Consider the following 26,232-nt stretch of genomic DNA (forward strand, 5'->3'; position numbering starts at 1 on the left):
TTTGTATTGTATATAATATTATTTACGTATTATATTATTACGTATACTATTATTTATTATTTATATATTAATAATACTTTATAAATTGTAAAAAATAAAAGTTCATCAATTTAGAAACTTCAACATAACCTAGATGCAATTTTTAATAATTTCCAAAGTTGAATTATTTTTAAATATAAAATATTAATAGTTTTGAATTGTATAATAGATATGAATAAAATGTAAGTAACTTTAAAGATATGAAATAAATTAATGATAACGTTAAGTTAAGTTAAACGTTAAAGAGTCAGCAACACCCTTATTCAGATAACTCTCGTGTCGGACATAAATTCAATTAAACTCGAATGGTAAAGAGTCGAACGACTGAAAATCAAGTACTTACACTTTGTTGCGTAGTCTCTCTTTCTCTCTCTTTCTTTCGTGACCCTAACGCAACGTAAGACGAGGGTGATTTAATGTGGCCTGTTGAACGTGTCGAGTGGAGAGGATCACAGCTCTTCTAACGTAGTTCAAGCTTCACATACGATCCGCGATCGGTGCTTACACGAGCGTGAAAACGCGACTGATGATGATGGGAAATAAACTTCAATAGTTTCGCACGTTGTTCGATTCGAAAGATTTAATCGGGTGATATGGTTCCTAGACAATAAGAAAGATAAAAAAAGAAATAAATGAAAAAGAAAATTCATTTCGAACAAACGCCTACACGAGTTTGTTTCGTCTCATTCATTCATTTTCAAAATTTAAACATCATAATATTCAAGTTAAAATATACTAATCAATTTTATAATAATATTTATTTGTGTTAGAATACTTTTGTAGACTATACATAAGTCATTATGGTTGTTGAAATCTATGAAACTTTGTATAAATGATTTTTATGAATGTAAAACATCGTCGTATATCAACGGGGAATTTTTCTGTTCCTATGACACTAGAAAGTACTAGCATACAATTATTAATCACTAGACATATCCCTAAATAAAACACGCCATCTACTTGCCAATTGATGCATCGATTAACGCCAAATTTAAAGATTTGTTTTCATTAGAATAATATTTGATAAAAACGTACAAACGGAATTGTTTTAAATCAGTGTTATAAAAATTGTTATTAAGATGAATAAATGTATATAAAATTGTTTTGTGATTATAAAGATGTTATATTTTAAAACACGGTGTTATAGTATAGGATTGAAACGGTAGCCATTTCGTCGATAAGAAGAACCTTACTCGATCGCGATTCCTTCCGCGATACGATAGATTAATTTTATTGTCGTAATCGCGGAAGAATGGCATATCCAGAGGGTAAAATAAAGGAAAGTCACGCGATAGTATGGTTGAAATACATTGGAAATACTCTGTGTCTAGGTTATATATACATAAACGTTTTTCAGAGAAAACACAGACACGAATATCAGATCGAATTTGCATCAGGGTCGTACACGTGAAGAAATCGTGATACCAATTCACATTCTAAACCACTAACGTACGTACTACTATAGTTTTCCAAGTGATCATTCCGAAGTGGAATCATAGACTAATATAAAAAAAAAAAAAAAAAATCTTCTAAAATTTCCAATTCCCTAAAAATCATATAAATAGTAATAATAATTGTTATGAATGATGTTCTGAATGAATAAGAATACGATTATGAAGCTCATTGACAAAAATTGTACACTTAGCCGAAAAATAAAAAAAAAAAAAAAAAACAAAAAATGGTTCCACTTAGAACTGTATCCTAAAAATTAGAGACAAAAATATCTCTAGTAAATATTCCAGTGAATTCACGATAGTAGTTTGGCATATATGGTGCATACTCAACACACCGAGCTTCTTTTATCCTCGTAAAAAACTCGAAAAAATTCTAATTACTCTCGTAACGTTGCTTAGACGAGTAAGCTCAAAAAAAGAAAATTAAAAAAAAGGATAATTTCATACGTTCTTATATTCTATATATGTGTGTGTATACGTTTGACGAATGAAAGTATTCATAAATAGGTATATATATATATATATATATAGTCGAATGATTAGCGAAAGACTCGAAGTTGCGTAGTTGAGTTTCGCGATGGGGCTTGGCGAATAAAAACAGACGACTTGCGACATTATAACGAGTACCTTACTCAACGACATCTATGAGAGAAAATTGTTACATTTGAAACTTCAAAGAGAATTTTGTGTTTCATTTAAAAAAAATAATAATCGTAAAATAAATTAATTTCAAATGAAATCTGACTAGAAACATGATTTCAAATTATTTTCTAATTCAATAGAATGATAAAATGTTTGAACATTTTGAATTTAATGTTCATTTTAATTTTAAGGTTATTTTGTTGAGTAAGTGCAAATTGATTTTTGTTTAGAGATAAGTAACATCTTGGTCATACAAATAATAGTTAGATGTTTACGGTCACGAACATATAGATGTTGTTTAGTATATAACATCTCGAGTTAACTTTCAAACGGACGGAATGACATTAGTACGAGCAATTGGCCGCATCTGTTGACTGGTCACCCGGTAACCTCGCCTCCTCTTATCAAATGCGTTGATGCGATAGAAGTCGAGAGGTCCACTTGTAGTGCGTTAATCTCGGCTCGAAGAGAGGGAACGTACGAATATGAACGAGGGAGAAACACGATACTGTCAAAAGTAGTTTAAAGGTACTACGAGATTCAAATCCTTTTCTTTTTCTTTTTTTAACCAAAGGGTTGTTGTTTCATCGTCTCTCTTATACAATTCTCATTCAAATCGAAAAATAAATCTTGAAAAATATTTATGGAATAATAAACAAAATTTATTAATTATTTATTAATTAAAATTCAATCTTTATATTAAATTGATGAAAATAAAAATAAGAAATATGAGAAAGAAGTAGAAAACGAATCAATCATAAATAAAACAAATAAAAAGTGAGGTTAGAACGAATGAGTTAGATAATATGTGGTTCTAGCATATTTCAGGTAAGATAATTAACGAAAAGGGTTTCTTAATCGTAGTTAAGACCTTACCGCACCTTGTTAGGCACGAGAATAACGTGTAAATATATGTGTAACATGTTAATTAAGTGAAGCTTCGTGATTTATAAATGAAGAAGGTTCTTACTTCGGCAACTAGAGTTTAATCGAATTTCACGGAATATCGAATGAATGAATGAAGGTTAGGTTAGGGTAGAGAATAATAAGAAAAATAAATAAGATCTGAAACGATTAATTTGAGATCGGTCTGAGCTTTCAAACGAATCGCACACGTGCACTGACGTTTATCATATATAAGAATGGTATATAACCGCGTGTATGCGTGCGTGTTTGTGTGTCGTAGGGTTAATTGAATCAAGCGGCACGCAAGCAGCTCCGTATACACTGCCGGGTCATCCGAGGTCAAATCGGTAATGGGCTGACCCTTAATTCACCATGTGGCCGAACGCCGATACATCGTCGTTCCTTCCTTGGACATGCGACTCTCCATCAGAGACGATGGCCTTGAACTCGAAATACTTAGACGTGACTATGGATCTCAGCCAACTTTACCAAACTCAGGGCCCTCTGTATTGGTCTCTTAAACTCTCATAGTAAATATATATTGACCACTATACTCTAATACATCGTACAACAAATTGCTATTCCTTTCATACTATTTAACACTTCTTTTTTTTTTATTGTTAATTTAGGTTTGATAATTTTATTCGTAGTTTTTATTGTTATACGTTGGGATTGTTCAATGTGCTTTTAAATATTTGTTGGAATTTTTGTATTGACAAATATTATTTGTTATAAATGTAGGGAATGTAGTAAAAAAATAATGGTAGTTTTTTTGTTTAATCTCGGGCAGATGAATTATTAAAATTTGTATAAAATGACATAGAAATTAATGTAAAATCTAAGATAAATTTGTTATTGTGGCGCTTTTGTTGGATGAACAGGAGCCAAGTGTGACCAATAATTCTTGATTAGAAAGTCGCTCGCCTTGTCGGAAGAAAGAAAAGTAAAAATAAGAATAAAAATAAGAATAAGTAGGAAAGGAGGAAGAAGAAGAAGTAGTAGTAGTAGTAGTAGTAGTAGTAGTAGTAGAAAGAAAGAAAGAAAGAAAGAAAGAACGAATGAACGAACGAAGTTGAGAAGCAGAAATACGAACGTTAGGTGAAAGAAAGAGAAAGACAGTCCCATCTGGTTCGTCGGGGACCACTCGGAGCGAGGATCCATCAATCATGGATGTCCCGCACCTTCTGAGTGCTGCCTCTCACCGGTAGCAAGAACCAGCAGAAACCTCAGTTGCTTTTACAGCGGCACCGTGTACTCGAGGAAGTCCACAGGACGCGTTCATCCTACCACCATTCGGTTTCTTCTTCTTCTTCTTCTTCTTCTTCCTCTTCTTCTTCTTCTGCTTCTTCTTCTTCTTTCAGGGTCGTCCGTGCAAAAAGTACGTAATAGTTCTTCTTCAAGAGAAACAGAGATAAAAGATTATTGCTGACTCGGCATAGAATTTAGAAAAATCATTTCTACGTTTTTATTCATCCTAACCTGCACTATTAAACATTCTTATGATCTCAAAATTTTGTACTTATGCAATTGCATAGATTTCTTCTTATTAAGTTCATTCGTGTTTTATTTATTTACATTTTTATTATATAACATTCATATAACCTCAAAATTTTATACTAATGCAACTTTGTGTGATAAATATATTTATAGGATTCTTCTTGTTAAGTTCAAGCAAGTTCCCATAATCTTAAAATTTTCTTTTTATGCAACTTTGCATGATAAGTATTTTTAAAATTCTTCTTTTTATTTTTATATCGTTCAATTTTTACATTGACACAGAGTTTAATTAACTTATAAGATTACATTCAAGTACCATAAGTTAAAATTATGTTTTAAAGTAATAAATTTTCCGAAATAAAAATTTTCAACAAATTATAATCACATTATATTCAAGAAATGTTTAAAGTTTTTCTACTACTTCTTTTATTTTTTCTCAAGATCATCGAACTTTCATAGTGTGAAACAAAATAAATAAAAATACTTTAGGTTTATTAACCGGAACGTTTGGCAAAAAAAAAAAACAACAAGAGAAACCACCCATCCTCCTTTAAAACGATTCGATAAATCAAAAAGCAACCGTAATAAATAAAATTATTATGAAATACGTATAGATATATTATAAATGAAATATATGTTAACGATGATTAAGTACGTCTTGTAAGTTGTCCAAATGATGACTAGTCGAGACTAGTACCAAAAAATAAAAATACAAAAAAAAGAATAATAATACTAATAATAATAATAATAACAAGAAGAAGAAGAAGAAGAAGATTAAGATGAAATAGCAATTTAAAATCCAAGAATAAACTCATGGAGAATGAAATTAGTAAGTAATTAGCTGATACCCCATAGACTAAGATCTATAAGAAGTTGGGAACTATATTTCCAGAAGCATTTCGATGATGATTTATTCTTTAGTTACGAAAGAATTGCCGTCTCGTTGCGATCGGGCTTTTGAGAGAATGAAAGTCAGTGGTGGTGGTGGTGGTGGTAGTGGTGGTGACACGAGGAAAGAGAAGGTAAAAATAAAACTAAAAGGAATAAGAAGAAAAAGAAATAGAAGAAGAATATGATCCAATGGCGAGTTTGAAAGTGTGAAAGAGAAAGAAGATGCTCGATTCTGTCCAAGAGAGAGAGAAAGAGGGAAGATTGTGTGTTAATGTATGGCTGGCATTCGGACGACAACCGTGACAAATTGCTTTATTAGGTTGGCAGCCCGGGAGCCTTTCCACTCTTAGCTCGCACCTCAGGGCCGCCACTCATCGTGATTGTACGCTCTATTCTCTTCCTTCTTCTTCTTCTTCTTCTGTTCATTCGTTTACTTCTGTTCGTTTCGTTAGGTTCTTCCTCTTTTCTGAGGGAAGAAAACAGTAACAGGTATCTGCGTATGAATGACGAAAAGGTACTAGGTTAGGAACAACTCACAGCAGGGCGTCCAATAATACGATTATTATTCTTTTTCTTCTTATTATTATGATTACTTTTTTTTTATTTGAAATCGAAACCCCCGAATTCTAAATCCAGCCCTGAAAAATAGTATAACGTATTCCATTGTATAAGATCATGGTTAGAAAATAAATTGACTTTTAAGTTCCAATGTATTATGTTTAGTAGTAGTACCTGTTTTATAATTAACGATCTAGGATGCATATATATACGTGTGTGAAGTATGAAATGATTACGAAAGGAATTAAGGAATTCTAAAGACGAGACCAACCGTTCGCCAACTGTCGACATTTATATATACACACATATACACACATATATAGAAAACGGGATCTCATCCTGATGACTTTGATACTTTTTATTATTTTTTTTTTTTTAAATAACACCATTTCCTATTCTCATAAAGCATGTATCCGTGCGAATATTTCAATTCAGGAAGTCGGAAATGATTTCATTACGTCATATGGATAGACGAGTTTGATTTTTGAAAGGTTTAGAGTGACATTTTGAAAATCTTTCTGGGTTTCTCTTTTATAAGCAAACCTGTTGGATTATTAATGTTCACAGAGGTAGTCGTTAATGGATCAGCTTCTTTCAGTCGAAGTGAGAACTGACGAGCACAAGTAAGCAAGCAAGCAAGCAAGCAAGAGAACTGCTGAGGGAACGTAGAATGCGGGTCCAGCTGTGAACGTGTTATAAGGTCCTTTTTTGCGAGGTACAATGTCCTGAAGACTCCCGGATGCGGCATCATTAAGCTCAGCCCACCGGCACTGCTACACACCGTTCATGTAAACTTCCACTGATTTTTATCTTTTAGATTTATCTAATATTATAGAATTTGTTTTACAAATGTTATATATTTATATTGTCACTTTTACTTAACTAATTATTCTACTTATTATTTCTATCTAATCTTAATTGCAATTTTTATTGATCATATGATACTCAAATATCTAGCAACCTGATAAACTAGGACAGTTATTTGTATCAAAACAATACTTTAACAAATGCATTCCATTAATTGTTTAGTTTCAAATCAACGAATAACATTGTTTATAATTTTAAATTATTATATCAATTGATGCATTGCAATGAACAAAATAGAAGTCAACTAACTGGTCAGTGGAAATGAAATGTAACTGATAATATCAGTATGAATATACTTCCTGAACGTTTCTGAAAGTATTTGAACTTCCTAAGTCATGAGGAAGTGCAGAATAAGCATGAAGCCCTATACTACTAACTTATCAGACATCGTCTAAAGTCAGACGCGTGCGATTGGACCAAATGCCATAAGTGGAACATGGGAACAGTCCGGATTTCTGGTCCACAATCACGTCGCGCATGTCGGCCTCGTCAATGAATAGATAACGAAGGAGAATGAGCTAGTTGAGTCGGTTTGATACATCGGCGACATCGCCGCAACATTCATCTGCATAATTCATTCTTATCAGTACGATTCCCTCAAGCAGAGATTCTCAACCGATACTCCATAACATCCAATCGAATTCGATACGAATTATCCTGAAAAAATTCTGTTTTTCATCAATTAACATCCGTGTGTACTTTTACAGCTAACCTAATTTGTCATACGTACTATTATTGGTCAAAATATTTGACTATTGGGTTACAGTAATTTGATTTATTGTGTTAATTAATAAATTAATTATATTTTTGATAATATATATTATTTTTAGAGAAGAAAAAGAAACATAACCTATAATTATCTATTAGATATTTGATTTTATGTGTTATTTACAAAAAAGAAATTAAAACATAACCTATACTTATCTATTAGCTAATTCACACAAGGCCTTGAAACAATTATGCATCGAATATTATTTGGTTAATGAAATTCGAGAATGGTTTGTTTCTGTTTGTTGGAATTTTGTTTGGAATGAATTTGAACGCGTTTGGAAAGTTTTGGATATACTTTAATGAAGACGAGAATGAAGAAGAGAGTAACTATAGCAAGCGTTGGTTTTGACGCGATTATGTGCAGTTCACAGGTCGCTTGGATCGCGTTCTCCACACGTAGATAAGGCTAAGCCGCCCACCGTATTTACCCGCTCTGAATTCCTCACTCTTGGTTCGCCCCCTCGCGAATTGTTGCGCAGCGCAAAGCCCAAACTCTTAACTCTTAAGCTCGTATGACTCTCTGCCCGTTGTAATATCTACGGGGTGTCAATAAATCACTATCCTAATTCTCACGCGTTATCCTATTAATCGATCCTAACCTAATTTAACCTTACACGTACCTTGCAAATTAAGTAAATATAATCAGAAGAAAAGAAACATTAAATATTAATTCAAATATAAAAAGTTTATTGTATCGATGACAATTAAAATTAAATGCAATTGGTTATAAATTAAAAAATAAATAAATTTCAAATTATAGTATATATCTTCAATGAAATTTACCAAATTAATATTTACCAAAATTTAGGATTTACATCTAACGAATTAATTCTTACCAATTATAAGAACTAAAACAATTCGTTATAGATTACAATTTAAATTGATGAAAAAAATTGTTAGTATTTGTATTTTAAATAACTACGATTTGCTTTTATTTCTTCTTATTATTTTTTTTTTTTTAAGAAATAAAAATAGATCGATGTGATATAAATGTTAAATACTTTAAGACCACCCCGTACCTATACAGATGTTTTAAGAGCCTAAGCAACTACTCAGAGCGAGTGAGTTGATGCGAGCCGCGTATCACGAGAAGGAAGTTCAATTTAACCCAATAAAGGACAATCAGAGACCGACGGCGACCAGAGACGAGTACCTACTACTCTTCTCTGATGGCTAAACGGATCGACCGAGGGACTCTTCGTCTTCGGTCCTTTTCGAAACAGAAGACGAGATAGTTATCATCTGGATGTGTCGACACAACACACTCGTATCAAAGAATAAGACGTATGTCAATTCTCATAGAAACGAATTGTAACCTCATCGTTTAGTACAAACCAATGAAAATCCTTCTTTTATTTTCATATTCGTCATGTCCTATTGGGTTACTTTAAAAAATACTTTCTTCTCTAGTTTCTTTTTTTTTTTCTTCTTATAGGTTAGGTCCTAAAAAATAAAAAGATTCTGACAGATTTTGAGGAACAAACAACAAATGAATTCGGTAGCAATGTCAATGTCAAAACACACAAAAAAGAAAAGATTAATGTATCCGAATTTGTGAATGTACCCTCCCCCTACCCCTCGCCCCTTTCTCTTGCAACAAAACTGTATTTTATTATGCTTTCACATATCTTTATGATTTGGGATAAACCGATGTGACACGAACAGAAACAATGAAAATAGATCAAGATTTACCCGACCACGAAAACAGCAACCGAATGGTATCCTTTGAGGTTAGTTTGGGGGAATAACAGGGATAGGAGGGGGAGGTTTGGGATCCTTTACAAATCCTTACCGAAAGAATGTTCATTTCGTTAATCCCTGTAGGAACATCCTGTTTATTAAAATAGACCAATTCGTGCGAATGAAAGTAGAAAAATATGTATCGAAGCGAAAAAAATAATCAATGACACGAAACGAACCGAAAAGATTTTCATAGAAATGTTTTATGAAGAAAAAATATTTTCCATGAGGGAAGGGAAAACTTATGGGATATAATAATATGAAGGATATATGAAAATAAAATGAAGTAGAGCAATAGGAATGACATCGAATTTTGGATGCAAACGAAACCTAACCTATAACTTTAAAAAAGAAAAGAAAAGAAAGAAAAATAACCTAGAAATGATTTTTGACGATGACATTCGATGACGTTTTAAAGAAAATCCTCGAGGACGAGGACAAGGAGAAAAGAAAAAAAAAGGGGGAAGGAAAAAAATGTAAAAATAAAAATGAAGAGTAGAAAAAGAAGCTCTACCTATGAGATTAGCGAATGGCTCACCTTTGTCCTGATGTTACCGCCACTACTACTACTACAAGCACTGTTCCTACCACCCTTAGGATGGATAAGGGGGTTTGAACATTAGCGATTATACGCACGGCAGCTTCCATACATCGGGTGTCTCCGTGTGGAACTAAACAGACAAAATGGCTACGCTCCGACTCACCCTCGATTCCGTTTTCCTTTTACGAGTTACTCGTATACTCTTTCTCTTTTTCTCTCATTCGGTTTCTATCACTTTTTATTGTTCCCTTTTCTTTCCCTTCTTATTCTCCTATCCACTCGTACTCACCATCCACAAGGTATTTTCATGACAGGGAAGAGACTAGTCAGGAGATTTTCGAAAGTGCACTCTCTTATTCTTTAGTATCTCCTCTAACAGTACTTCCTTGGACGTTCCACTACACTCAAATGACTCAATGTAAGTATTGTATTGGAACTACTACTTTTAGATACATAGATACAACTATGTATCCGGTATTAAACAACGGCGGATCTGTTTGTCAGGGAATACACTTTATGTCTTGGTTATATATGAACTAATGATTCAAGTATTATTTTCATTTTTTTTTTTTTTTTTTAATATTATCATCAGGTAAAATGTTAAAACAATCGTAGCTTTGTTCTTACTCTTTTAATCTTGTCTCTTTTTTTTGTTGAAATTTTTAAAATGTATTATAACTATTCAAATAAACTTTTATCGAGTGTACCTAAAATGGAATGTAAAATTTAGGTTATGCTGGCTAATGGATATTTTTGTCAGGGAATTAGATTTTATTTTTGGGTTATATGAACTAATGATTCGCGTATTATTATCTTCTTTTTTATAGTAATTTTTTAATAATACCAAATAAATATTTTAAATTAAAATGAAATGTAAAATTTAGGTTATGGTTTGTATAAGATAACCAATTCATTTATTAGATGATAATAACAATATTATTAGATTATAATATTTTAAAAATAAATTTGTAAAGATTTTAACACGAAAAATAATAAACTTCTGAATCAAAGATTTTTCTAACGATGATTGATTCTCAAAAAAATAAAATTTATAACCTAAACAATAATTCAAACTACTTGTAACTTTAACCACAAATCTCGTACCAATTAATTCGTTGAAACATCATCAAATAACAAAACATATTTGAGAAAATATTTGTACATTTGAAAAAGAAAAATGCTTAAAGTGTTAGAAAAAGTATGAAAGTATAAACAATTTAGGGTTGCGAAAAAAGATGAAATGAGGAAGATAGAAAGATCGGTGTCATTCCATTGAGAATAACACAATAGATTAAATCCGATTTTCGACATGATCGTGTTAAACGTGTCCAGGGATGGATTAGCTAGGAGGGGTGGATACCCTTCTCAATGGTCGATGTTTACTGGCTCCCGTTCAAAAGGGATTTATACCTTCGTTCAACATGTATACATACCAAAGAGTGTGGTCTTCGTAAGAAACCCTGCAGTGATGTATATTTTTTTTCTCTCTCTCTTTTCTTTTTTCCTTTTAACCAAAACGAGACAAGCAGAGTGATCCTCTCTACAGGGTGCACGAGCTGTGATATCTTACAGTATACACTGTCCTTGACAATAATGCAACGTTGATGACGTAGAGGCTACAAGGATCCGCGGAATCTGGGACAGGCAGATGCATTTCTATCTTTCTTTTTCTAATTTTCTTACTCTCACTCTTCCTTTCTTCTTTTCATACTGTCCTCGTAAGAAGTTGTCTGATCTAATGGATTCGTGGAATGAATTATGTTCGTGGTATGTATGAATGTGAATTGTTGGTTAAATTTTGTTTGAAATTTTGTAAGACTTTTGATAAATCTTATAAGGATTTATTTTAGATTTTGTTTTATTTTGTTATTTATGGTTTTATAGATTTTATTTAATTATGTTTAATAATGTTGTATGAATTGTGATTGAAATTTTAAATGAATGTAAATTGTTGATTAAATTTTGTTGAAATTTTGTAAGACTTTTGATAATTGTTTTAAGGATTTATTTTTGATTTAGTTAGTTTGTTTTTGTTATTTAGGATTTCATAAATTTTGTTTAATTATGTTTAATAGTATTGCATAAATTATGATTGAGATTTTAAATGAATGTGAATTGTTGGTTAAATCTTGTTGAAATTTTGCAATACTTTTGATTAGTGTTATAAGGGTTTATTTTTTGTTTTATTTTGTTATTTATGGTTTGATAAATTTTGTTTAATTATTTTTGATAATATGAATTGTGATTTAGATTTTAAATGAAAGTGAATTTTTAGTGAGAGTTATTTTAGATTAGGATGTTCAATTATGTTTTAATGAATTAACTAAATGACTATATACGAAAAATAAGTAATTTGTTTAACTATATATCCAATTGAAATTATCTCTCAATTTTCAGTAATTATACTATAAAAAAAATAAATATTATTTAAATATATAAAACTAAAAAATAATATTTTCAATAACAGAACAAAACTCATATTTTACTCACAATTAAATTGAACATAACCTTAATCCTATATAATTTAAATAATAAATCACTGAATCCCAATTTAATTACAAATACAAACAATTTGCAATAACAAACTAACAAAAACAAAAAAAATAAATAAAAATAATTCTAAAATCTCAATAATAACCAAAGAAAAAAAGGAAAAATGATTAAAAATGAAATTACAAATACAGTATTAAATATTTGGTAAGAATTTGGACTTAATTGGATGGATATCGATGAAATCGAAGATTTGCGTTAAAAAAAAGAAGAAAGAAAAAAAAAGATAAAATTAAAGAAGTAACAAGCGTACGGCCTTTACCGCGACTACTTTAATTGCAAATAATTGTTACGAAGGTCGGAAGCGGCCTGTAAAGACACGAGCCCACGCAATTGGCGGTCACACCACGCGATAATACAGGGTGATCGCGTAATAACCCGTTACTTTAAAAAGATCTTCTTCTTATTCTTCATCTTCTTCCTCATTCTACATTGTTCTAATTTATTATTCTTCTACTTCTATGATAAACTATGTCTAAACTTTATTAATAACAACAAGAAGAAGTAAAACTTTGTAACGAATACATAAATTTAAATCGAGATGACAACGCTAACCTATATCAAGAATACAAAAAAAAAATAAAAAAGAAAAAACTAATAAAAAAAAGCAAACTGATAGATACAAACTTATGTTAGAGAAACGAGATTAAAAATAAAAAAAAACCTATTGGTTTTCCTTAACACGTTGTTGTTCTTGTTGTTTTTCTACATTGACATCATAGATGTGTTATCATCTAATATACATCTTAATTACCAATCCAGTTACTGGTATTCTCTTTCAACTACGTTTTACGATTCTGAGGTATCTTGTAATACAAATAAATGCTACTTATGTATAAAATAACATAGTTGCTAACAGATGTGAAAAATGAATGTATTAAAAAGAAAAAAAAAAAGAAAAAATACACAAAAAACAAACTTGATATTTTATATAAGGTTAAGTTTTAATCAGATTCGAAATTAAATAAAATAAAGATGAGTTTTAAGATCCTGTAATAATAATAATAATAATATTAATAATAATAATAATAATAGTAATAATAATAATAATTTTCTTTTCTATCTCTTTCTTTGTTTTTTCTTCTATTCTTTTATTTCATTTCTTGGTATATTTTTTTCTTTTTTTTTATTCTTTTCCTTTTCTGTTATTTCGATTCACGTTTAAATGTGCACGAACGCACGCTACCAGCACGAAATATCTTTTTAACGGTTAAACTAAAGGAAGAAAGAGAAAAAGATAATATAATTCGATTTAACTATACACGAAAGAGTAAATTTGTATAAATGTATATGTATATATATATATATATATATATATATATATATGTGTGTGTGTGTATATGTGGATCGTCTTTTGAAATACTTAAGATTGAAAACTTCTTTTGGATTCTTTCACTTCAATCTCACGTTTATAACGATTCCACGTTCGAAAAGATATTTCAAGGTTGTTTAAATTGTTTTTTTCGTCTGGTATCTTCTCTCTCTCACTCTCTTTTTCTTTTTTCCTTTCTTCCTTCCTTCCTTTCTTTCTTCCTCTTTCTTTGTGCACGAAGATGTAATTTTCTTTTGGCTATTGTCATATCTGCACGATTTATAACACGCACGCGTACACATCATTTTACAATCTCGTGATATCTTTGAAACCTTGAGCCTTTAGAAATCATACCAAGTCAATGATTGTATACAATTACCACTTAGATTGGAATTTTTATCAAATTTTTTTTTATATTTTATTTTACAGGGGTTAAATTGTTTTCTTTCTTTCTTTCTTTTTTCTTTTTTTTGTATTCTTTGTATGTATGCATATATTGCAAAATATTTGTCAGAATTTTGTCTAATGAAGATACAAAGGTATATTCTAAAAGAGTTAAATATTATTAATTGAAATTTAATTATTGTATTGTTTAAAATTATAAAAAATTAATTTGTCCCAGTTTCTATTTTTGTTTTGGTTTATTTTTTTAGAACGTTTCATCACGTTATAAAAACATGGGTTTTCAAATATTTAATTTAAAAGTAATATCATAAATTACATAATAATTTAAAAATTATAATATAAATTACATAATAATTTAAAAACATATTGTTTAAATTTACTGTAATAGGTGCAATAATAATAATTATAATATATAGTATAATTATTGTTGCAGCTATTATAACATATATATTTATATATACCTATTATAATTATTATATATACTATAATTATTATTGCACCTATTTAATTATAATAATAATATAATAATATAATATAATAATAAAATAAAATAACTTTTAATTAAAATAATAATATAATAATATAATAATAAAATAATAAAATAATAAAATAACCTTTAATATATATATATATATATTATAATAATAATATAATAATATATATTTAATAAAATAATATATTATTAATATTATATTATTATTATTATATTATATTATATTATATAATTATATAATAATATAATATATTACTAAATATAATAATAATAAAAAAAAAATATAATTTATTATTCTGATTTTAGAATTTTATTTAATAAAAGTGATATCAATGTGATACAACATGTATGTCACATTTTTGCATTAAACAAAATATTCAACATAAAAATATTTTCTTCTCCCATTCAATTCTCAACATACACGTTATCAGATTGTTTTAATATCCCAAAAACCCCATAATAATTTTTACGCTATAGGATAAGCGATGATCACTGCATCGTTTCGATAAGAAAGTCATAAAGAATCAAACATTCCCTACAGAAATAAACTTACATTAAAATAAAAATCAAATGTACGAGTATTAATTGAGTAAAAGGTTAAGATATTTAAACTCGTTGAAATAAAAAAATAAAAAGAAGAATTGCAGAGTAAAACACCGCCACTCTTGGTAATCGCATAATGAGGAAATATGGTTGAACTAAAAGATAGCGAATAAGCATCTTTTCCAGAGCGTATATGAGCGACAAGAAAGGATACTTACAGTCTGAAAAAAAGAAAAATAATAAAAAAAAAAAAAAGAAGAAGAAGAAGAAGAAGAAGAAAAAAAGAAACATTAAGTGCACACTTGAAATGATTTCTAATTAAACGAACCGTATCATTAGGTCTGACAAATGTTGTAAAAAGATGCACTTTAAGTTGAACTTCCTTATCATTTAGATTTATTACAATATTTTGTCATATAATGATATATATGATATTTAATAAATTATTTATAATAATGAATTGAGAATTAGATTTATACAAAATTAAATTGTTTCATTTTTAACATTTTTAATTTTAATTTTAAAATGTTTTTTAATTATTTTAATTCTTGTTTAATTTTAATTTAATTAATTAAATTATTTACAATTGATTTTAATTAATTTTAATTTTTTTTAATTTTTTAATTTTAAATTTTAACAAAAATTCATTTTTCTAAATAATAATTCATTTATACACCATTGTAATAATTATATTTATATTTTTATTTATTATTATATTACATTATATATATACAATATTAATATCATTAATGTGTTATATATCATATATTAATTTAAAATTATTTATATTTATTAATTTTATTAAATATATAATATATAATTTATTATATATATATATACAAAAAAATACAAATATACATATAAATTATATTAATATTTAATTGCAATGATTAAAAGAAGAAAAAATAAAAAAAAGAAGGAGATAGAAAAGGTGTAATAAAAAAAAAAATGTAGAAGATAAGGTTCGTAAGCATAGTGAAAGTCAGATCAAGATCGTGGAAAGGTGCAACAAAGATGAATGCACTGCGAACGATGACGTTTCAACCTAGCACCCAACAGCAACTCGTTTGTTTTGTGCATTCAATATATATATATGTATATATGAGTGTGTTGTTGATGATTGTGTTAGTTTGAATAGTTGAGAAGCAGGTATATAAACCAATGGGATTCTGGGATTCATTAGCTTAATTAACGAGCCCTCATTAAGCGTATTACGGAATGAACGAACCTTATTTTTGCTAACATTTACTTGTAACCTAAGATTTACCGTATAAAATAACTTACTTTAAACGTAAATCAAGGTGTCAATTTACATTTGTCACAATTTATAAATTTACACTAATTAGAAAAAAAGAAAAAACCACCCATCAACTATTTCTTAATCGTAGTTTCATTTTATTATTTTCGAGAATTAGTTGGTGGTATTTAAAGAACATGTAAAATATTGTTAAGCATGGTAAAGAATTTGAGTGGGTGGATATTACGAATTATGAAAGAGGATGTACTAATTAACAATTTTAATGTACTTTGATAAGATTCTAACCTCATGCTATCTAAAACGGTTGTATTTTTTTTTTTTTTTATTAACATTAATTATATCCGAATCGTTTATATTTACGTTTAATAATTTTTAAATTATTATATATATATATTCGATATTTTTAATTATAATATTTAAGTATAATATTACAAATATATATATATATATATATATGAAATTTTATATTTAATTATATAATAATAAATTTATATAAATATATAATAAAATTAAATATATCAAATTATATTTAATTATATAAATTATTTTTAATTATTATATTTAATTATATAATAATATTATAAATGTATATATATATATTAAATTATAAGTTATTTTAATTATTATATTTAAATATAATATTATAAAAATATATATTTTAAATTATATTAAATTATTATATTTAATTATTAATATTTATAATATATCGATAATATTATATAAATTGTTAAAAATTAATACGATACAAATAAAATAATTAAAATTCAATAAATGACAAAAATATATTGACAAATGTATCACAGTCTCTCATGAGAATACATATCTATATATGTATTTTTTTTTTTTCAGAAAGATTTAAATGTGCATCAGTAGATAAAAATATAAATAAAATATATGGGACCTCATAAGATTATTATCAGATGAACTGAAAGTGCATTGTTATCGTGACTTCGTAACATTAACCGTAATCTCGTTACGCGTATAGAATGAATTTGAAAGTAGCTGGGTGGGGAAGTGTGGCCGGGCACGTAGTTGTAAAATAAAACGTAATAAAGGCTTAAGGGCGAACACTGTACTGTGAGAAGGGTTGGCGCGTGCCAGTCGGACCCTGAAATCGGACGCGATGATAGGTTGAAACGGTAATCCGACTGCACATAAGTAAGCATACGTACTTCATATAAAAGTATACATATATATATAAGTATATAATATTATATTATATTAACATACATATATATATATATATATATATATACATATGTGTTTAAATACGTAATCGTGTTATCATTTTTTCATCATTTCTAGAACTGGTATCTAGAAATATTTATGATTGAATTTTACCTTTATTAAGAATTTATTTGATGACAGAGGAATTTATCGACGAGATATTTTCGTTTAGTTATTTATATGATGGATGGCATGCAACTTTAGTATTTACGAGAATTTATCGTCTTAAACACGATCTTATTATTTATTTTTAGATCAACTTTATTTATTACTTATATAATATATTTTTATATTAATTTTGTATAAATTTAATTTAATTAATTTAATAAGTAATATAATTCAAAGTGTATATTAATAATTTATTTTATTTCCCTTAATTTTATAACAAAAATATTGATAATTATATATATATATATATATATAATAATTAATATAGAATAAAATAAATAAAATAAAATAAATAAAAATAGAATTTATTAATAATATTTTATTATTAATATAGAATATATTATTAATATTTATTATTAATATAAAAAATATTTGTAATATTTAAATATAATAAATATAAATATGATAATCGCATAATTTCAAATGAAATTAAACGACAAGGGTTAATGTAAATATAAAACATACCGATATATATATATGTGTGTGTGTATGTATGTGTGTATGTATGTAGAAGGTAAGATGTTGGATTAAAACTTACCAGGTGAAGGTATCGTCGTTACAGCTCAACGGTCGCGATTGCCAAATGTGAAAAATGCCTTGAGGCCAGTGTCGGCAACGACAGTTCACGCCCCCGGTGTCTCGGACACAATCGGGTATCGAGAAAGGAGGGTAAAAAAATCGTTCTTTAAAAAAGCAGTAACCGACCGACCGGTGTGCAGTAACCGAACGAGAGAATGAGAGAGAACAGGAGGGAGGGTACTTTACAATGTGGGAGGAATTTCACTTAGGGTTCTACGATCTACGAGCTTTCGTTCAGTATGTTCGTACGTTCAGTTTAGTTTTTTATTTTCTTTTATTTTTTTACTTCTTTTCTCTTCTCTCTTTTTCTTTTCCTTCCATCCTGCCAGACTGTTAGTTTTGACTCTCTCTCTCTCTCTTTCTCTCTCTTTCTCTTTTTACATTTGAACCTTCTTCTTTCTTTTTACGACCCTTCCAACATCGCAAGTCGAACGCGTGCTGTATTGTATTCGATGACTTCCGGTGTAACCGGATATTCATCGAATATCGCGTTGACATTAATTTATAAAATATTCTACAGGACAAATGCCAAAAAAATGCAACCCACCCACCTACTTTCATTCCCCCATCCCTTTATCCTAGAGTCGTCACGCCTACAACTTTTATTCGAAAAAGAAAAAATATTTTAGGAAAACAATAAGATTATGAAAAACTAACTATTAAAAAATTTCGTTCCCATGATGTATTTGATTTATTATTAACAGATGGAGCAACAGCTTAAATGTCATTTTTTGGAGGTTAGGTAGTCGAAAGTTTCAAATTATTTTATAAGGAAATTTAAAAGATATTAAAAAAAAAAATGTAATCTTAATATCTTTTAAATTTCTTTACAAAATAATTTAATTCAAGTCAATTAAACAAATTTATTTGAAACAATTATTTGTCTTCGTTTCAAAAATAATTAATTCGTAATATTCACGTCTTAGATCAGTTTTCATATTTCGATTGAAAATTGTAAAAAAAAAAAAAAAAAAAATTGTTACACGAACCGTCTTAGGACCACCCTGTAAATTTAATCGGTTAGAAAAAAAAAAAAAAAGAAAGAAAAGAAAAGCATATTTCCTAAAAGAAAAGAGAAAAAAATAGAAGAACGAGAATAGATCTTGTAGGAATTTGAAAAAGAATAAAAGTTTTTGAAAGATGTAAGGAAAAAGATAAACATCTAAAGTAACGGTTAGGTTCATCTTCTCAGATCCTGTCAGATTAGTGTAACCATCATTACTTTTAAAAACTAGCCAACTCAAGTGGGACTACCTATGATCAAGATGATACAAAATGTTAGTCGCGCGACCACCGTCCTGCAACTGGGAGGAGAAGACCTCTCATGTTGGTTTAGAAGATTATTGTCGAACAATATAAGAAACCAGGTATGAGCCTATATTCATCTTTCGCAAATCTATTTATTTAACGAAAGGATTTCAACTTGACAAAAGAAGCTAAAGTGAAAAATCAATCTTTTCGTTTAATCTTAGAATATCTAAAGATCGAAAAAAAGATTGTAAAGAATTTAAGATAAAACTAATCCCCCCACCAACCCCAATACACTTTGAAGATTCTATTCTAACCTCAAAGACAAAATTTAGAAACATTTAACCTTAAGTTGGACTCTTTCTTTTATTTGTTAAACGTTTACAAAGACTAGTATTCAAGTACATTTGTTTATTGAATAAAACAAATGAATAAGTAATAAAGATAAAAAGTTAGGTTAACTACTGCTAAGCCTTATGTCACGTGTGGCATGGTAACAACAACCCTTATGAGATAAACGATCCATTGGGCGGAGTTTGTCATACTTTTCCTTTCTAACCTTGGTTCGTTGTGTAGTCCTAAATTTGGACCACCTGGAATGGAATTTAATCTAATATGTTTTTCAATATTGAGTTGATGTGTGATTTAAGATCGTTAAATTTTACATAGAAAAATGTTATAGTAAATCTAGTAATACGATTTTAATTTTTAGTCAAATTAGAATTCATATTTCAGTTTATTGAATTTAAAAAAAAACAATGAGTTTAAGAAGAAAAGTATTTTTGAGCAGAAATAAGTAAAATAAATTAACTAAACGTTCATAACCTAAAAAACTTGTGCTAGATTTTATCAAAGTAAAGATAGAGTTGCCTAAAAAAAAGATCCTGACCAAAAATATCCTGAAGTAACCGTGACAAAATCCTAACCTAATCTAAAAGTGATACAAGACTTGTAAAGCTACATTTAAAATGAATTAACGATGTATAATAACAATAATAATATAATTATAATAATTTTTAATACCCCCAAGCCCTGAGCAAACTATTCAATGTTCAAAGTAGTATCAGGGTTACTTGAAAAAAATCCTGACCAAACAAAACCCTGACAAAACCTTGACAAAATCCTGACATAATCTAAAAGTGATACAAAACTTGTTTAGTCACATTTTAAAAGTTACATTTTAGTTACATATAATAATTTTAAATACTTCCCACCTTTGGACAAATTATCCAATGACCAGATTTCGTACATTGATACACGCATACACACAATTAGTGAATTGTAAATGAAAACAAATTGAAAAAAGTTAAAGTTAGATTAGATGAGATAAAATTAGATGAGATATCTGTTATCAAAGTATCTTTTTCTCTCTCGACATTCGTTAACCATCATCCAACGACGTAAGAGAGAATCGTTCGAGGATTACGTTGGAAGAAGAGTATATGACGACTAGGGTGAGGGAGTTAGGAAGGGCTCTGTTCGACAATGTCGCACAAACGAGCGAGCCACCCCTTGTGCAACGACCGCCACGCCCTTCTTGCTGCGTGGAATCGCAAATTGGCAGCCCTCCCTCCCTCCCTCCCTCTCTCACCCTACCGATCCACCCTCTTCCACCCTTTCCACAACTTGACCACCTCACGAGCCTTCGCGTAACTTTTCTCTCTTTCACCCTTCATTCCCTTTCTTTCCACCCTACTACTCTCTTTTCAATCTTACCATCACTCTCACTCTCGAATAAAAAAAAGTTCTTTTATTTTTAACAGTTTCTAATTCACGAAATTGAATAATTTTTATTTAACTTTAAAATAAATTGCTTTGTTTGAAATTATGCGTCAGTTTATTTGATTATATTTTGAAATTTGATATTTTCTTTTTTTTTTTTTTTAGAATAACAGCAATAATATTTGAAGTTGTTTTAGTATTGGGTTGCAGGTAATTAATTAATATTTAAAATATTAATTAATGATGATATTTCAAATATTTTTTACAGTATTAGTTTAAAATGATTGTCGATTTAATTAAAAAATAATATTGTCTATAAAATAATTAGAAATTGTTGAACGTGTAAACACGTTGGTAGATTGGGGAAAGGATTGATGATCACAAGCAGGGAGAATCCACCCCCGCCATCTTAAGAGTACCCCAGGAACGCATGGATTTCGTGTAATTGGTCTTATCGTGTTTGTAGATCGTGCAACTTGGAAGATACACCATGTATATGCATTTATATACGTCTTCTCTATGTTTTTGTATGTGTACATGTATATATACGTGTATGTTTCAGAGTTGCTCGACTTTAAGCAATTAGCATTTAACCCACATCGGATTTCATGGTTTACAAAATTACCCCAGAAACAAATCATTTCAAATAAAAACTTAATCATTGTTTATCTTCCACATTTTTTTAACACGTAAATGCACATTACCTTTTTATCTTATCTTAAGTATATAAATATATATATGTATATATGAACTGTTTATTTTAAAAATGGTGCAAGTAGATTTGTTGTTTGGAGAAAATTAAAGGTTTGTGTATTTGTTAATTAAAAAAAAATATTTATGATGTAATTAATTATGTCAAAGTGTGAACAATGTTTCTAATTAATTTATTAATAATAATAATAATAATAATTAATATTATTATTTTTAATATATATTATTAAATTAATATTATTAATATTATAATTTATATTATTTATAATGAATTAATTTAATATTTAATACTTTAGTTTACTTATTTTAATATGTATTGCATTATTACAAAAAAATATTTTTCTATTTTATTTATTACACAACAATAATCATCCAAAATACACACACACACACACACACAGAAACATATCATATCGTTGGTAATTATTCCTGTTATCTAAAAAATAAAATAAAATAAAATAAAAATGTCAAGTGCACATGAACCTTAACCTACTTTAACAAAATAACAAACATAAATGACAATTAGCACACGTGACTACCAAAAATAACAACAAGTGTCTAAAACTTGTACTCTAAAACAAATACTGGACAAAAATTATTAGAATTTCTTAACAATTGTTTAACAAAATTAAAACTAAACTAAATGAGAACAAATTATAAGAAAAATACTTGTATTCTATTTTAAGATTCTTTCAACTATTCTGTTCTTTTTTTTTTTTTTTTTTCATTTATGTTTCTACGACAAAAAGTCATTCGTAAGAATAAAGCAAAAAAAAAAAATAGAAAAAAGAAGACTAGTGAAGAAAAAGAGAAAAAAAAGGCAAAAGAAACAGTCAGAGAGAGAGAGAGAGAGAGAGAGAGATAGAGAAAGAAATAGATTGTGGGACCGTGGAAGGGTAAATGGGAAGGGGAAATGGGGGTAGAAGGGGGGTAAGAAGAGAGTAATAGAATTAGTTCGACCAGACGAGAAGACCTCCTCACTCGACTCGCTATAATACGAGCCAAGTTCCGTCACGAAGACCTTAATATCCGCCACTTCCTCCGCCTCCCACTCGGTTCGTTTGTTTATTCGATATCGTCAGCCGTCTTACGAGGCCGAGCTCGTTCTTCCTGACCCTTACACGATAATAATTCTCCCCCTACCATCACCCCACCTCACCCCATCCTATAACCCCACTCCATCATACCTCATCTTCTTCTCTTTCATTTTGTTTTTTTTTCCTATTCTTTTCTTCTTTCTTTTTTTTTTTTTTTAACTTATTATTCTTCTTCTAATTCGTGCACCCACACACTTTCCATCTTCTTTATACACATACTTGTATATATATATATATATATTTTTTTTTTTGTTTACATTAGGTTGTGTATATAAAAAATTAAATTTGAAAAATTTATGTGATAACATTTGACGTTTAATTATTGGTATTTTAATATTGCAAAATATTATATTCCAATGTTTTTGAATTGAATCTTCAACCAGGAAGTTCCATACGTTCTAACGTTGTTGCTAGCATAGTCATCGAAGGAATATAACTATAAGAGAGAGAGAGAAAGAGAGAGAGAGAGAAAATTCTCCATGCACATCCTTCGCATAATGCGATAGAACGTTGAACGAAGAAGATACTGACGAACTAGTCAGACCTGATCGTCCAGCTTTATTGAAATCTTCCGTATGCACACCGTTTGCACACCGAGTGACTTGTTAGTATTCACACACAAATCAATTGAATATTAATATTAACTAACAAATAATATATTTTAATATTTAACAATTATTTTCAACCCCTTTCTCTCAAAATTGTCCCATTAAAAAAAAAGGTAGAAAGTCAAATTACATGAAACAAGGTGACAGAAGTAAATGAAACCATGACTAGGAGGGTGGTAAATAAAAAAAAAAAAGAAAATTCATAAAATCCATAATCAAAACTTTAAATATTATAAAAAAAAATATCCATACACAAGGTTTGAATAAAAATGTAATCTCTACGAAATTTTTCTCATATATTATTCCCATGAAAACAGGAATGAAAACTTTTTTATGCACACATACACAAAACAAACAAACAAACAAATAAAAGTAACCAAAATTTTGACTTAAAGTAAAAAAAAAAAAGAAAAAAGCCGAAAATAAAGAAGGGGAAATAAGGGAAAATTATGGTAACATTCCATAAGTCTCACGTACCCCACGTACCTCAACCTAACCCCCTCCACTTCTTTTGGAAAGCATCGAAGTAAAGAAATAATAAACATCCACTCGACATAATCTTTTTCGAGGGTTTACATCGTTGAATATCCCAAGGGTGCCTTTCACCCGAAGGGCTCATATAGGCGGGGACCTATCGACCATTGTGTCCATTATGGGCCCGCTTTTTTTTATTCTTCTTCATCTTTTTACCTTTTTCTTTCTTTCATTTTTTATTTTACCAACCACTCGACGTCTTGTAAGACTTTATAGCAGTGAATATTGTCACAGGAGTAGTTCTAGGGAATTTTTTCCCCCGTTCTTCGTGTTTCATTATTCTATTTGGTGTAATAAGTGTGTATGTGTGTTTCATATTTATCTTTGTATATGTATATGAGAAGTTCACGTTTTTAAAAGTAGAATACATCGAACGAATTTTATTGGAACATTGCATGGCATTTATAGGTTTTACCTTTTTTTACCTGCCCCGTTTAGTGGGCAGGTGAACTCGTGCGTATCGAACAACTAAAACATACTTTTCTTACCCGTATCCCATAGAAATTAAATATATCATTTTTATAATAAAATATTATACATTGTATGACACATTTTTTGCATGATGAGGATTATTTGTCAGATTGTCAGATGTATAATATAATTTTTATTTTTTATTTTTTCTTTTTTTTTTACTTTACTTTATAAAAATTGTTTCAGCTGGCTGACTGTTGTATTCAGAAATATAATTAAGTCCCATTTTAATGATAATTATGATAATAATAATAATAATAATTAAATCTATAATGAAACACATTTACATGACAAAACCGTATTCGTTGTCTGATAATTAAAATAATTAAATTACAATTTATAATGATTAATAAAAAAATTTGAAATAAATCGTCAATTATTTAGAATATCAATTAAATTTTTTTAAACTAAATACAATTATTAATTTAATGAATTGAATTGATTGATGATTGGTTGACTGATACCAATACTATAATGATTGATATAAAACCTGTTAAAAACATGAATATTTTATTTATTTAATTGTTTATGATTTCTCTGTTTTCTCTTAGGAAACCTAACTTCCTTGACACCAGGTAGAAGAAGCTTGAATTCTCCGTGGGATAACTTTGAGCGAGATAGAAGTAAGTAAGTACAGTTATCCATAAAAGTGGAGCATGCGTACGGTGGCACTAGAACGGCAGGTGGTATCCGCTACTGCTGGTGAACAAAGAGAAAAGAAAAAGATAATAAAAAAAAAAAAAGAAAAAAAAATAAATAAAAAGAAAAGAAGAAAAAAAGAAATAAAAAAGGTACATCTCTAAGAGGCTGACATCAGGATAACGCCAGAATGTTCTTTTTTCTTTATCTTTAAATAGATCCAGCATATAATCCTTCATCGTCATCCTTATATTTCAGATTAATAACCCAAAGGTAATAAATTTATTTATTTTAAATATTAAATCATTATATAATTAAACAAATAATTGAGTTATATTATAGTTCAATGTGAAATTTCTAATTATTATAATTAGATATTCATTTATTTATTATAAATTAATAATGAATAATAATTTTAAATAATTTTTAAATAAATAAATTTATTAAATAATTTATTACTGTTTATTAGATTAATTTATTAGGTATTATCTAGGTATTAATTAGGATTATTATTATAATATATATATACTGGAATTATTATATTAAATATTAAATATATATTAACTATTATATAATTAATATATATATATTATTAAATATTATATATATGTATTATATTATATATTTAGAATTATAATATTAAATTTCTAGAAAAGTTATTAATAAAAGAATTGTACACTTACCTTATATTTTGTTAAATATTCGATTAACAATAATAACAAATATTTAGTTATTATGTTATAACTAATATACAACAACAA

At 28.5% G+C, this 26,232-nt stretch overlaps 2 long non-coding RNA genes across 2 annotated transcripts; one reads left to right on the top strand and one right to left on the bottom strand.

The window, feature by feature from the left end:
- LOC149033557 (uncharacterized) lies at positions 1–25,709 on the top strand. Its single transcript, XR_016178017.1, has 4 exons — positions 1–2,663; positions 3,322–4,419; positions 6,555–6,775; positions 25,384–25,709. It is a non-coding gene; the product is annotated as an uncharacterized LOC149033557 (long non-coding RNA).
- LOC149033558 (uncharacterized) lies at positions 4,294–8,355 on the bottom strand. Its single transcript, XR_016178016.1, has 4 exons — positions 8,054–8,355; positions 5,967–6,067; positions 5,787–5,895; positions 4,294–4,435 (listed from the first exon to the last, which is right to left on the bottom strand). It is a non-coding gene; the product is annotated as an uncharacterized LOC149033558 (long non-coding RNA).
- Positions 25,710–26,232: the final 523 nt, after the last annotated feature.

Source organism: Polistes dominula, unplaced genomic scaffold, assembly GCF_049000335.1.
Source record: "Polistes dominula isolate Pdom_NZ unplaced genomic scaffold, Pdom_raw_medaka contig_32, whole genome shotgun sequence".
Classification (NCBI taxonomy): Eukaryota; Metazoa; Arthropoda; class Insecta; order Hymenoptera; family Vespidae; genus Polistes; species Polistes dominula.